The sequence below is a fragment of the Macaca nemestrina genome, chromosome 2 (assembly GCF_043159975.1).
Source record: "Macaca nemestrina isolate mMacNem1 chromosome 2, mMacNem.hap1, whole genome shotgun sequence".
Classification (NCBI taxonomy): Eukaryota; Metazoa; Chordata; class Mammalia; order Primates; family Cercopithecidae; genus Macaca; species Macaca nemestrina.
The window spans coordinates 33,756,699-33,770,098 of NC_092126.1; the positions used below are offsets into that span (position 1 = coordinate 33,756,699).

At 39.3% G+C, this 13,400-nt stretch overlaps 1 protein-coding gene across 31 annotated transcripts in view; it reads left to right on the top strand.

The window, feature by feature from the left end:
• The window catches only part of LOC105490389 (NIMA related kinase 11), a 310,323-nt gene that overhangs the window by 17,029 nt on the left and 279,894 nt on the right, over positions 1-13,400 (top strand). Inside the window, exon 1 of one of the 31 annotated variants that reach the window (XM_071090909.1) lies at positions 3,657-3,741. The exons of 29 other annotated variants lie outside the window; for them this stretch is intronic. The gene's annotated coding sequence lies outside the window, so the exon portion shown is untranslated. Of the gene's footprint in view, positions 1-3,656; positions 3,742-3,921; positions 4,063-13,400 lie in introns of those variants that run through there. One more of the 31 variants, XM_071090908.1, reaches the window with a different exon arrangement.

The window sequence follows — 13,400 nt, forward strand, 5'->3', positions numbered from 1 at the left end:
AAGAAGCACTAAATATGGAAAGGAGAAACCAGTACCAGCCACTGCAAAAACAAACCGAAATGTAAAGACCATCAACACTATGAAGAAACTACATCAATGAATGAACAAAATAACCAGCTAGCATCATGATGGCAGGATCAAATTCACACATAACAATATTAACCTCAAATGTAAATGGGCTAAATGCCCCAATTAAAAGGCACAGACTGGCAAACTGGATAGAGTCAGGACCCACTGGTGTGCTGTATTCAGGAGACCTATCTCATGTGCAAAGACAAACATAGGCTCAAAACAAAGGGATGGAGAAATATTTACCAAGCAAAAGGAAAGAAAAAAAAAAAAGCAGGGGGTTACAATCCTAGTCTCAGATAAAACAGACTTTAAACCAACAAAGATTAGAAAAGGCAAAGAGGGGCATTACATAATGGTAAAGGAATCAATGCAACGAGAAGAGATAACTATCCTAGGTATATATGCACCCAATATAGGAGCACCCAGATTCATAAAGCAAGTTATTAGAGACCTACCAAGGGACTTAGAATCCCACACAAAAATTGTGGGAGACTTTGATGCCCCACTGTCAATATTAGACAGATCAACAAGACAGAAAATTAACAAGGATATTCAGGACTTGAACTCATTTCTGGACCAAGTGGACCTAATAGACATCTGTAGAACTCTCCACCCCAAATCAACAGAATATACATTTTTCTCAGCACCACATAGCACTTATTCTAAATTTGACAACATAATTGGAAGTAAAACACTCCTCAGCAAATGCAAAAGAACAGAAATAATAACAAATGCTCTCTTAGACCACAGTGCAATCAAATTCGAACTCAGGACTAAGAAACTCACTAAAAACCACTCTATTAGGTGGAAACTGAACAACCTGCTCCTGAATGACTACTGAGTAAATAACAAATTAAGGCAGAAATAAGTTCTTTGAAACCAATGAGAACAAAGATACAGCATACCAGAATCTCTGGGACATAGCTAGGGCAGTGTTTAGAGGGAAATTTATAGCACTAAATGCCCGCAGGAGAAAACGGGAAAGATCTAAAATCGACAATTGTCTATTTGTGCCCTTTTAGACTTTTTGATGTGGGCATTTAAGTCTATGAATTTTCCTCTACCACTGCCTTTGCTGTATCTCCGAGGTTTTGATAGGTTTTGTCACTATTATAGTTCAAATAATTTTTAAATTTCCATCTTGATTTTATTGTTGACCCAATGCTCATTCAGGAGCAGGTTATTTAATTTCAATGTATTTCCATGGTTTCGAGAGTTCCTTTTGGAGTGGATTTTCAATTGTATTCCACTGTGATCTGAGAGAGTACTTGATATAATTTCAATTTTTTAAAATTTATTAAGACTTGTTCTATGGCTTATCATATGGTCTGTCCTGGAGAATGAATGTTACAGGTGCTTATGCATAGAATGTATATTCCATAGTTATTGGGTAGTACGTCATGTGGCTTTATTAAGTTTTTATCTTGCTGACCTGTCTGTTGCTGTCAGTGGAGTGTTGAAATCCCCCACTATTATTGTGTTGCTGTCTATCTCATTTCTCAGGTCTAGTAGTAATTGTTTTGTAAATTTGGGAGCTCCAGTGTTGGGTGCATATATATTTAGGAGTGTGATATTTTCCTTTTAGACAAGTTTTTTTTTTTTTTTTTAAATAATTGTATAATGTCCCTCTTTGTCTTTTTAAACTGCTGTTGTTTTAAGGTTTGTTTTGTCTGATATAAGAATAGCTACTCATTGCTTTTGGTGTCCATTTGCATGGAATATCTTTTCCCACCGCTTTACCTTAAGTTTACATGAGTCCTTATGTGTGAGGTAAGTCTCCTGAGAACAGCAGATGGTTGGTGAATTCTTTTTCATTCTGCCATTCTGTATCTTTTAAGTAGAGCATTTATGTTATTTACATTCAACATTAGTATTGAGATACATATTATTCTATTCATTGTGCTGTTTGTTGCCTGAATACCTTTTTATTTTTTCATTGTTTTCGTTTTATCGGTCCTGTGAGATTTATGCTTTAACGAGGTTCTATTTTGATGTATTGTGAAAATGTGTTTTCAAGATATAGATCTCCTTTTAGCAGTTCTTATAGTGCTGGCTTGGTAGTGGTGAATTCTCTCAGTATTTGTTTGTTTGAAAAAGACTGTATCTTTTTTTTCGCTTAAGAAGCTTAGTTTCGCTGAATACAAAATTCCTGGCTGATAATAATTTTGTTTTAGGAGGCTAAAGATAGGGTCCCAGTCCTGTCTAGCTTGTAGGGTGTCTGCTGAGAAATCTGCTGTTAATATGATAGGTTTTCCTTCATAGGTTACTTGATGCTTTTGCCTCACAGCTCTTTTTTCCCTCCCTTAATCAGAATATATATCTGGTTTCCAATAGAGTGATTCTTTTTTTCTCTTAATTATACTTTAAGTTCTAGGGTACGTGTGCACAACATGCACGTTTGTTACATAAATATACATTTGCCATGTTGGTTTGCTGCACCCATCATCTTGTCATTTACATTAGGTATTTCTCACAGCTCTTAAGATAGTTTCCTTCATCTTGACTTGAGACAACCTCATGAGTGTGTGCCTAGGCAATGATCTTCTTGCAATGAATTACCCAGGTGTTCTTTGAGCTTCTCGTATTTGGATGCCTAGATCTCTAGCAAGGCTAGGGAAGTTTTCCTTGATTATCCTCTCAAGTGTGTTTTCTAAACTTCTAGATTTCTCTTCTTTCTTGGAAAAACCAGTTATTCTTTGGTTTGGTTGTTTAGCATAGTCTCAAACCTCTTGGAGGCTTTATTTAAAAATTCTTTTTTCTTTGTCTTTTTCAGATTGGATTAATTTGAAAGTCTTGTTTTCAAGGTCTGAAGTTTTTTCCTCTACTTGTTGATTCTATTGCTGAGACTTTTCAGTGCATTTTGCACGTCTCTAAGTGTGTCCTTCATTTCCAGAAGTTATCGCTTTTTATGTATTCTATTCCACCGAAGTTTCTTCTTTTCATATCTTGTATCATTTTTTTGATTTCATTAAGTTAGACTTCACCTTTCTCTGGTGCTTTCTTGATTAGCTTAATAATTGACCTCCTGAATTCTTTTTCTGGCAATTCAGAGATTTCTTCTTGGTTCAGATCCATTTCTGATGAGTTAGTGTGATCTTTTGGGGGTGTTAACTTGTTTTCTCATGTTACCAGGATTGTTTTTCTGGTTCCTTCTCCTTTGAGTAGACTATGTTAGAGAAATGATCTGGGGCTCAAAGGCTGCCATTCAGATTCTTTTGTCTCATGGGGGTGCTCCCTTGATATGGTGCTCTCTCCTTTCCCCTAGGGATGTGGTTTCCTGAGAGCTGAACTGCAGTGGTTATTTGTCTTCTGGATCTAACCACCCAGCAGAGCTACTGGGCTCTGGACTGCTAGTGTGGAGTGTCTGCACAGCATCCTGTGATGTGAACCATCTTCAGTCTCTCAGCCATGTATACCAGCACCTGCTGCAGTGGAGGTGGCAGGGGAGTGAAGTGGACTCTGTGAGAGTCCTTGGTTGTAGTTTTAGTGTGCTAGTTTTGTGTTGGTTGGCCTCCAGCCAGGAGGTGGCGCTTTCAAGAGAGCATCAGCTGGGGTAGTATAGGAAGGATCAGGTGGTAGGTGGAGCCATAGAGCTCCCAGGAGATTATGTCGTTTGTCTTCAGCTACCAGGGCAGGTAGAGAAAGACCATCAGGTTGGAGCAAGGTTAGGTGTGTCTCAGCTCAGACTCTTCTGGGGTGGGGCTTGCTGTGGCTGCTGTGGGGTATGTGGGTGTGGTTTTCAGGCCAGTGGGATTATGTTTCCAGGGGTATTATGGCTGCCTCTGCTGCGTCATTAAGGTCACCAGGGAAGTGGGAGAAAACCGGTAATTAAAGGCCTCATGCAGTTTCCACGTATCCCAAAAGGCCAGTCTTACTTCTACCATGCCCTCTCAATAGCACTGAGTTTATTTCCAGGCAGCGGGTGAACAGGGCTGGGAACTTTCCCCAGGCTACCAGCCTCCCCACTGAGAAAGCAAGCAGGACTTTCAGGTACTCTGTTTCCGCACCTGCCGCAGCTTCTGTGCTGTGTTTGCACTCCTTATTCACCCGCTCCCCCAGGTTCTGTCCAGGAAATTGCGTTTGGTCAAAATGGTTACAAAGTACAGCTGGAAGTTTCCTTCTCCCTGTGGTCTTTTCCCAGTTCCTCTGGCAGCCCTCCCCAAGGACCCCTGTGAGACAAAGTCAGAAACGGCTTCCCTGGGGAGCAAGAGTGCCCACAGGGCTCTTCCTGCTGCTGCTTCTACACCTGTATTTCACTTGGCTCTCTAAATTTGTCTCAGCTCCAGGTAAGGTCAGATCCTTCTTCTGTGATCTGGACCTTCAGGTTCCCCAGTGAGGATGTGTGTTTGGGGGCAGACGATCCCTCTTTCACACTTTGGGCACTCACAGTGTTTTGGCTGTCTCCAGGTGCCTGCAGCAGCAATCCGCTTCCTTCAAAGGATCTGTGGATCCTCTCGGCTTTCCTGGTATGTTCCTGTGGTAGTTGTTGGAGCAAAAGTTCTCTATGTGAGTCTCCATGCACTGCTCTGTCCAATTGGGAGCTGCAAGTTAGTCCTGCCTCTTGTCTACCATTTCTTTTTTTGTGTGTCCTGGCTAGTAACTTCTGAGTGGAATGATGCATCATTTACATGTCACTTCAGCCTGAGGAGTAGAGCCCTCCTGACCTCACAGCTTCTCCTCTGAGCTCTTGCATTGAGACGCTGGCAGCTGTGTACTGAAGCACTGTAAGGAGGATAGCTGCCTGCTGACTTGCTTTGCCTACAGGGGACTTGGTGTCCATTTTGACTTCCTGAACCTAAGGCTTGAACTAGCATAGCGTTTTCTAATTAATAGTACATACAATAACAATGATTGTTTTTTGGCTGTAGTTAGCTAAAAGTTTTGTTAGTTTAGTATTTTGGTTCTAAAACACATTTTAAATTTTCTCTGGTTATACATTCCATGTAGATTAAGGGCATAAATCCATATAAAATAACAAATCGACCTCATGGTATGGACTCAGCATGATTATGTTCTATGTGGAATCTAGAGACAAATTTAGAGACCCAATTTCAGATACATATTTCTGTGCAGTTTTTATACCAATTAGCAAGGAGACGATTGATGGTTGCTAGTCCTGTGAACCAGCAGTAGTTAGGTGGTATATGTCCTACTGGTATGCAGTTTAAGAATGAAAGTTTTATCCTAACACAGCCCACTTTTATCGTCACTCTACACATCATTTATTTTGGGACTCTTCTTGCTTTTAGATGACAATTTAAAACATTATATGTCATTTCTTTAATTGGTACATGTACTTATGTCACACAAATGGCTTAATTTGTGTGTCCATCAGTGGCATGTTAAGCCCACTTTAGCCCATATATGTTACTCAACGTTGTAAAAGGTATATTTTCTACTAAACTATCTATTTCAAGAGTTTGTCAGATAAACTGATGCAGAACCAAGATGTCAGTTTTGTGTTTTTATTTCCTATATTGCCTTATTTATAACAATAATACATGATCCTCCAAATTTGCCAGATACTGTTCAAACTGCATTTTCTAAAAGTAGAGACCTTCTGAGGATTTTTTTTGTTTTTTAAACTATATATCTATGAATACTTTTAACTACATGTTATAACTGACAAAAACAATTTAAAAAAACAATTGTTGCTTGTGACAACACTTAACATCAAGGAAATTTTGTTTAGATTGGGAAAATAAAACAGGTGTTTCAGTCCAAAAAATAAAAAAATTCAAAAGGCATTCATATGGCCTCTATTGAAACGCCCACACTGAGAGGCACTAACGACTCATGCCTCTGCAGCATGAGGTTAATGTGGGGGTGTCCCCTCAGCAGCTGCCTCAAGCTCCTGCTTTGCCATTAACCAGACTCACTCCAGGATTCCTTGGAAACTGTGTGCCTACCTGAATAATTTATTACCCAGTGATCAATTATTCATAATTCTTTATTACAACTGAAATAAAACCTAAAGGTGGAATCATTTTGCCACTTATGAATATCCAACAGATCATCAGGAGATTGCAGTAGTTTTAAGTCCTTGCGGTCTCCACTGCCTGTTTGTTTCTCTGAAGGGATTCCACAGAGAACAGCCTTCTGAGACGGGATCGGAATCAAAGAAAGCAGTAACAAATGACTCCCTGCTGGTCGTGCTGCACGGTTCATCTGTTCATGCTGTTTGTCTTTTTAATTCTGGCCTCATTTATACCTAGAAATAAAATTTCAATTTGAAAGAATGTAGGAGACTTTTATGACACTGTTGGTTTATTAAATCATTCTTAGGAGGTAGACAAGGACATAAAACTTACACCTAGAATAACTTTTCTGGAATAAAATGCAGGAACCTTTAGTACATTTTATTGACACTAATCATATTGCATTTGCTTGTTTCATCAGTTATATTTGAGTTATATTTTATCTATTTATTAGACCATATAAAAATGCCATATATTTTCCACATATATAGAAAGCATTCTATTAAAAGTTCTATGAAAGTATAATAAGGTCAGGCATGGTGGCTCATGCCTATAATCCCAACAATTTGGAAGACTGAGGCAGGAGGATCACTTGAACCCAGAAATTCCAGACCAGACTGGGCAACACTGGGAGACTCTGTCTTTACAAATAATGATAAAAAATTAGTGGGCATGGTGGCACATGCCTGTAGTCTGTCCCAGCTACTCGGGAGGCTGAGGTAGGAGGATTGCCGTAGCCTGAGGTGGTTAAGGCTGCAGTGAACTAGAATTACACCAATGCATCCCATCCTAGGTGACAGAGTGAGACCCGCCTCCAAAAAAAAATTAGTATAACCAAATGAAGCCTACTTCTTTAAAATTTGGGAAATGTAGTAGAAAATTGTTTGGCTTAAGCCAGACTGCTTAATTTTAAAAATAATCACCAAGCTTTAAAAAATATTTTGAAAATACTTGGAGAGTTTTAATTCCAGTTACATTACATTTTAAAGCAGAAGGTTTGCCTTTGAGGTTTCTTGCCTCCCAACCAGTGCTCATAACTCTGTGACACTCCCCATTTTGGGTTGTCATTTCAGTGTTGTGGCATTTTCTCTGTAGTTACTTCCAAAATAAGTTAGTACTAATTTTGAGCATGAGTCCTGGGACCCTTCCTGGGGTTAATATTGCCAGGTCTAAAATACCCAAGCCTGTAGATAAAAATCCCAAACTGTTGAACAAGTATTTTTTAGTAGAGATTCCAGATTTTTTTTTTTATCGATGTTGGTTTACCAGATGGAATGAAGGCTAAATGTTTAAGCAACTTTTAAGTGGCCTAAACCCATATGTTTCACACAAGACCCTATATATCTCAGATAACCTACCAATCAGAGTTTAAATATGGATTAAGATGTACTGTTATATACTGAAAATATATGGGTAATTTTTAAAACCTTTAAAAAATATATTAAAACAATTTTTTTTTATACAGAGTCTCAGTGTTGTCCAGTCTGGTCTTAAACTCCTGGTCTCAGACTCCTGGTCTCAAGTGATCCTCCCTCCTCAGCCTCCAGAGTAGCTATGCCCTGCTTCTTAAACTCTTAAGACAAATCTGAATATGTTATGAAGTAGAGTAAAACATTTGCATGATTTTTGACTTTATAATTAATTTTTAATGGGTTATGCATTCACATGGCTCAAAAAACATCAAAAGATCTAGTTTTGAGTTTCTCCTCATCCTTATCTCCCTTTTTCTGAGTTCTCATCCTCTTCCCTGAAAGGTAACCACTGTTAAGAGTTTCTTCTGGTTCCTTTTAGAATTGCTTTATGCATACATTAGCAACTTAAGAATACAGATTCTTATTTTTCCCCTTTCTGATAAAAGCTAGCATATTGTACACTTCTGTTTTTTTTTGGGGGGGGGGGATTTTTTTTTGTTTTGCTTTTTTCATGTGACACAATATCTTGGAGATATTTCCATGTTAGTGTGTAGAGCATTTCCCCATTCTTTTTTTTTTTTTTTAAACTCAATAGTATGTTCCATGGTATGGTTGTAATATAATTTATTTAACTATTTTCCTGTTCATGTGCATTTGGGTTATATTAAATCTTTTCTTATTAAAAATACCACTGCAGTGGATAACCCTGAACATTTGTCATTTCACAAACATGCCATTATTTCTTGCATGAATTTTTAAGATAAAATACAAGATTTCAGAAACGTGCTGTTTTTGGCAGTCTCATTCCAGGGGTTTGAATTTATCCTTCTTTACTGTCAGGGGTGTTTTGCTGGCAACATTTGAGAAGTACTGCTGTAAACTTGTTATTAAGGCCTAGTGGTGGGATGATTTTTCACTTTCAGAAATAACTGCTATGAAGTGATAGTGACAACAGTGGTACCTTGCCATCCTATGTTTCTTGAAGGTAGCATAAGAAAAGTGTAAACCTGGTGGCAAGTTATGAGCAGAAATTATGTTGTAAAATTGTCTAGTTTTCTTGTTGACATTTGATAGAATGAAACACTTGCAGCTATGAGTTTTTGGAATAGGCTCCTACCCTCTGACCTTAAGCCCTACAGCACCAAACTCTGATGTCTTGAAAAATATTAATAGGTGGTATATCTAAAAAGATTTCCATGATTGTACAAGCTTGGACCACAACATTGAACCAGTTTCTTTACTGAAGAACTCCTCAGATCCTTAAATTTGCTGGGGTAAAATTGTGACTTTTTAAGCCTGGATGTAGCAAGCAGTATTTCCAAAACATGTTTCACTACCGAACTCCTCTCCCCTCCCCTACCCCACCCCCCGGGACACTATTATTAGCATTAGTGTACCAAGGAGCCCAAATTGGGAAATACTACCCATGTTGGATACCATGGGCCCCGTATTGAAATTAGTGGTCACAAGTATATGTGATATTTAAATTTACAAAAGATTCACTGAGGGAAATAAGAATAAAAGTCACTATTTAAAAATTGACCATTATGAACAGTAGATGGTGGTAATGTAACATGTAGACCAACTATTAAGACATGTCAACATTTCCAATGGCAGCATTAATTCAAAGTGCAAAATGTCTTCATTTAATTACAGTCTACCAGTACTTTAATTTCACTGGCTAAATTAATAAAAGGCTAAACATAGGTATTTAACAAACTTTTAATTTCTCCCTAGGAAAAGCACAAATTGGCTGAGAAGTAAATCTGAAGAAATCTTTTTATCTTCACAGACCATTGTAACTGGCATGAGCTAGATCTGGTTTTATTTGCTGTCCATGTATTAGTTTGATGTTTCCTAGCTTGTGTGTACACAAAGGTATATGTGTATTCTTTCTTTTTGAAAAGAAAAAGCCGTCAATTTAACCAAACTTAACTCTCCAGTGTCCATGAGAATGGCAGAGAGCAGTTTCAGTCATTCATCAAGCATCTGAAGCAGCCACAGCCTTTGTACTTCAGGAACTGACATTTGGGCTGAAAATAGGATGTGAATGCCAATAACTCTATTAGAAGGGCCAATGGGATGAGAGAGATCAGGGTCTCTTAGAAGTTGAGAGGATCTGAGCCACTTCCATTCTTTTGAGGCCTATTTAACTATAAGACTGTGTAACACAGGACAACAAAAATGGGATATGCTTTAAATATTTACATTTGATAAAAAATTAACATACCAAAATGCAATACAATGTAAGATTACACAACTGACAAGATTATTATAAATTTTAATTCCTAGTGTATTAGACTTGGGGTGGCCCAGAAATGGGACACACATTTAAAGTTGTGGTGAACATCTTTCCAAGCTGTCAGTGTATCTTAGGGACAGAGGCTGTAACCCAGTTTAGAGCTCTTATTAAGAGTCAACATTTATCCGGGCAGGGTGGCGCATGCCTGTAATCCCAGCACTTTGGGAGGCCAAGGCTGGTGGATCGGTTGAATCCAGGGGTTGGAGACCAGCCTGGGCAACATGGCGAAACTCCATGTATACAAAATATACAAAAATTAGCTGGGTGTGGTCCCAGCTACTCTGGGGGCTGAGGTGGAAGGATTAAGCTTGCGAGGCAGAGGTTACAGTGAGCTGAGCTCGTGCCATTCTGGCCTGGGTGACAGAGCCAGACCTTGTCTCAAAAAAAAAGAAAAAAAAAAGAAAGTCAACATTTGAAGCCCCTCATGAATCTGCAGGCCTGAGCAAAAGAGACATAAGTCCTGATGCAGATGATAAATCTAGAGGAACTGCAGGGAGTGGAGGTTCTTCCAGTGAAGGATATCTCGACTTACCTGATGGTGGAGGGGAACCATGGCTCATGCCTGTAATCCCAGCATTTTGGGAGGCTGAGGTAGGTGGATCACTTGAGCCCAGGAGGTGGAGACCAGCCTGGCCATTATAGTGAAACCCTGTCTCTACAAAAATAAAAAAAATTAGCCAGGCATAGTGGTGCATGCCTGTAGTCTCAGCTACTTGGGAGGCTGAGGTGGGTGGATCGTTTGAGCCTGGGATGCAGAGGTTGCAGTGAGCCTAGATCGCGCCATTGCATTCCAGCCTGGGTGAAAGCCTGTCTCTAAATAAAAAATGCACCCGATAGATGTGGAATTGCTGAAGATGGCCAAGGGAGGGGTTTATCATTTAGGTTGATGGTTGTACCTTAGTTGGTGAAACCAAGGTTTGAAATTACCCTTCTAAGGTACAGTTGGACAGTTTTTTCACCCTGCTTTTTCCTTTTTTCTGATCCAAGGGCAAGCTTGCTTCACCTTTCTTTCCAGATGTAGCAGAAGGACTAGCCTCAGGCAAGCAAGGCTGATGTCTTAATAAACTGTCTGGACCATGGCACTGCTGGGGCAGGAGAGCCTTGATGTCTTGCTGTGTTCCTCAGGCAGGAAGGGGGTCACTTTGATTTGAAGACCTATCTCTTCAGGTCCTATAGTAAAAAATAGAGATGCAGTTTCTATCAGCCAAGTGCTTAAGCAATAGAATCATTTAGTCTGTAAAAATTAGAAAGTAGTGTTTACTATAAGTAATCTACAGCGTGAATGTCTTCATTCAGTCTTTGGTCAATGGATAGAATGCTGACAATGTTAGGCACTGTTTCAGGCAGTGAACAAAACAAAGTCTCAGTTCTCAGGGAGGGGACAGTCTAGTGAGGCTTTGGAAGGAAATAGACAATAAATACAAATATATAATATACTAAAATGTGATTAAAGACTATAGATAAAAATAAATCAGGGGCCAGGCATGGTGGCTCACTCCTGTATTCTTAGCACTTTGGGAGGCTGATATGGGAGGATTGTTTGAGGCCAGGAGTTTGAGACCAGCCTGGGCAACATAGTAGGACCCCATCTCTACCAAAAACAAAATCAGGATGTGCTGGCATATGCCTGTAGTCCTAGCTACTGGGGAGGCTGAGGTGAAAGGATCACTTGAGCCCAGGAGTTTGAGGTTACAGCAAACTATGAGTGCACCACTGCACTCCAACCTGAGCAGCAGAGTGAGATCCTGTCTTTAAAAATAATAATCATCATGAAATAAAAATAAAACAAGGAAAGAGGATAAGGAGTGTTGAATGTGTGTCTGGTAAATGCTAGTTGGTAGTTCATATTATGTTTGTTTAAGCAGTAAATATTTAGTCTGACAGAAACACCCAAAACCAAAGATCATCGGAAGAGATTTTGGAGCAAAATTTACCACTAAAGCTCTTGTTTTTCCAGTAGCAGAAGGATACAGTTTTCTTACGTATGTTTATGTTTCTATGTTTGGGCAATAGTGCAAAGAGACCAAGTATACTGTGTGTTAATCAGTTCCCTTTTTCTGGAGAGTTGGAACCATTTTACAGGGGAGTAAGGCATGAATGAGGGTGGGGAGAAATGGCACTTGGGTTTTCTTCCGAAGGGCTTCATTTTACTGCCTTGAGATCATTGAAGACTTTCACTTTTAGGTCTCTGGGCTGGTTCGGTCTGTCTCTGCCTCATTGTGTGTTTCTGCTCTGCTGAAGAGATTTCACACTGGGATGAATGGGTGCTATGGGATTGGAATAGAGAGATCTAGATGGTTGCCCCCATCCCTCCCCTTGTAGACATGGTCTCCTTGCCTATGCTAGGAGTTAGGTGTTTCCAGAGAGGCTGTGTTTTCCAGATTTCAGCTTCATGCAGTGCCTGAAGATATTTTGTTCCTTTAGCAGGGGTCAGCACACTCACTGTGTTTTTCCTTTATCACGGTTAGATATGAAGGTCCTCAGGGAAATCATCCATTTGGGGCCTAAAAGCATCCAGACACTCTCATTAATGGTTTCTCCTGGGGAGCTGATGGTTCTGATGTTCAGTGACTACTGTTTATTAGGTGTGTTACCCCAAGATCAGAGTGCCTTCTTCCAGAATATATGCTACATGTTGTAGTGAGAGAAACACACAATGTTTGAAACTCCTTGTGAGTCATATTCCTATTGGTCAGAAATCATTGCCAGCTTGTTCTTTATGGTTCTAGTGGAGAACAGAGAGAAACTTGCTCTGTGCATCCTGATGTACAGTTATGTCATCAAGGGCCTGCCATTTCTGCCTTGAGGGAAAATAACAAAGGGAGTCAAAGCAGATGCCCTCTATGTCTATAGGGATACAGCCACAGGGACAAACCCTGCTGTCCTGGGCTTCCAATTTTAGAGAGAGCAATACCAGCCCCAGATTAGAGCTGCTTGGACATTGAGGAATCTCCCCTTTAGGCTGGGGACTAAAAGAAAGCTCTGGGTGTAATATCTAGATATTGCATGTCATTGTATTTTATGTAGATACAACCCATTGACTTATCTTCATCTCTTTATGCCTCAAGACATCACAGTTCCCTTAAGAGATTCATACTACAGTATAGACAAGAGAGGGATATCAGCCCTAATTTTAGCTGCTGAGATGATCATACCTATTAGCTCTCCCATCCTCACAAACAAGTCTGTCTGGGTAACAGGAATTATCCCTGGTTACAACTGAGGTAACTGAGGAGAGGTGACTGGCCCAAATGGAAGTAAAATTTCGTAAAGCTAATAATGCTTTTATTCCAAAGAATTTCCATTTTCTATGTTAACAATAGTGTAACTTTTTCTTTTGAAAAAACTAAGTACTTCAAAAGCATCTTTTCATTTGGTTTTATAGTAGTACTATCAGGAGGCTTCAAAAGAAAGATTAAAAAAAATTTTAATACAAGGTATAACTGATCTCTGGTTCAGGAGAACCCTTAATGAACAATGAAAATACATTTGAAATTATGTTATGGAGAAGTACTAGTCTTCTTGGTTCCCCTGAAAATATGTTTTAGCTAATCAAAACTACTATGAATTTTATTTTGAGGTACTTTTATCTGGAGCTGGAGAATCAAATACAGAAAGAAATTGTATATGGTCATA